This window comes from Hyla sarda, unplaced genomic scaffold, assembly GCF_029499605.1.
Source record: "Hyla sarda isolate aHylSar1 unplaced genomic scaffold, aHylSar1.hap1 scaffold_747, whole genome shotgun sequence".
Classification (NCBI taxonomy): Eukaryota; Metazoa; Chordata; class Amphibia; order Anura; family Hylidae; genus Hyla; species Hyla sarda.
The window spans coordinates 140,965-143,014 of NW_026610770.1; the positions used below are offsets into that span (position 1 = coordinate 140,965).

Sequence of the window (2,050 nt, forward strand, 5' to 3'; positions counted from 1 at the left end):
CACATATATATAAACGTATTCTCCGTTGAGATATTGCAGCCGCTGCTGTGTCCAGGCCCAGGAGCCTTAGCACTGTGCTGTGATGTCACTCAATACCACTGACATCACTAGGTGTAAACAACATCTCTCCTTTGCTGTGTATGTGACTATGGAGCTGTTGGTGATGTCGTCTATTATGGCCTTCATAGAAGCAACAGGAGATTGTTGCATCCATCTAGAACCCTCAGAACTACAGTGCTATGATGTCACTCACTTCCACAGGCCTTGCAGAGTGTAAACAACAACAACCCAGCTTTGTTGTGTATGTAACCATAGGGATTTGTGATGTCACCTAGAACCTTCACAGCAGCGACAGCTTTATGAGGAGCATCAGCACTGCTCTGCCTGAGCAGAACCATCACCGCCATAGGTTGTCAAATAACCCGGGTTTAACCCACACAGGTAAGTCCAATGGGGTGCAGGCATGTCCTCTATGCTTACAGCTTCCCGTGGGTGTTGTTTGATACCGTTTGGGGACAGCCAAGGAGGCATCTGCAGGCAACAAAGGTAGGTGTGTGCTTGTGTGTGTGTTTCCTATGCAGATCCTAAGCCCAGTGTCACATGCAAGTAGGAGGAGTAAGAAGGGTTCCTGGCAAATCCGGGTTATGGATTGCATTTAAAAAGGCCCCGTGGGAGTGCAATGGGCCCCTGTCTTGCTGCTTAGCAATAATGGTATGGGTTTAGGTTCTGCTGTGTGTACTGGTGGTTGACTGCCCCCCCAGCCCAGAGTGTGCATGGAAAATTGTCTGGCAGCCTCCCTGACAGCAAGCAGTGATAGTGCCCATGAAGGGCACCTTGTTGGGCCCGCCCCTTTCACGGTTATCGCTTCTCGGCCTTTTGGCTAAGATCAAGTGTAGTATCTGTTCTTATCAGTTTAATATCTGATACGTCCCCTATCTGGGGACCATATATTAAATGGATTTTTGAGAACGGGGGCCGATTTCGAAGCTTGCTTCCGTCGCCCTATGCATTGACCCGATATGGCAGTATCTTCGGGTACAGTGCACCACCCCTTACAGGGTTAAAAAGAAAGATTCCTACTTTCATTGCTACCTGCTTGCTGGCTAGCCAGCTAGCCAGCCCTGTGGGCCTTGCTGCTGCTGCAGCCAAAAAACAAAAGGTGGTGCTGCTGCTGCTTCTGCTTCTGCTTGTGTCTGGCCGCTGTTGGAGCGTCCAGGCACAGGACTTCTGCTGCTGCTGACTAAATGGCCTCCTTAATTGGATCATTTGAGTAGCCAGCACACCTGTGCAGGTAGGGCATGACATGATAGGCAGCTGCCTTGATAGCGGGTGGGTGCTGAATGTTCCTAATTGACAAAATAAGATTAATGCTTATGAAGAAATATAAAATCTCATCCTTCCCAATATCGCGCCACACCCCTACCCCTTAATTCCCTGGTTGAACTTGATGGACATATGTCTTTTTTCGACCGTACTAACTATGTAACTATGTAACATAACATGGGGGGGGGGGGTCTCCTGGCTGTTCACACAGGTGTGTCATTGCTGTACATTGACCATGCATTGCTTCTGTGGTATTGCAAAGGCAAAGACAAATGCTTCCAGCCATCCATTGCACTAATGGATTGGTCATCAGCTGGCTGTCTATGTCCCGCATCAATATAGACCAAAGTACAGAGGGTTAGGCTATGCTATTGTGCACCTACCTGATGCATCAGAAGGTGCGAGGCCCTTGCTAAATTCTGTGCACAGACTTTGAGATCTATACTTAGACTGTATCTAAACCTGCTCCAACATGGACTGACATTCTGGCCTACTTTCAGCCGATGCGACTTGTCTGTCGCTGAACAGTCGCTTTTTATGTATTCAGCACCTATGTATAATGTTGTAAAAATGCTCTAGAAGCTAAAGTCGCAGAAATGTCACACATATTTGGCCTGCAACTTTCTGTGCGACAAATTCAGACAGGAAAAATCAGTATAAATCCTTAGAAAATTATCCCCCAGTGTCTCCATCTGCTGGCGGTATTGAATAAGCATTGCTGCACTGA

At 47.6% G+C, this 2,050-nt stretch overlaps 1 non-coding gene across 1 annotated transcript; it reads left to right on the forward strand.

Moving 5' to 3' along the window:
* Positions 1-860: 860 nt before the first annotated feature.
* On the forward strand, positions 861-1,051 carry LOC130345226 (U2 spliceosomal RNA). Its single transcript, XR_008883967.1, has one exon. It is a non-coding gene; the product is annotated as a U2 spliceosomal RNA (small nuclear RNA).
* Positions 1,052-2,050: the final 999 nt, after the last annotated feature.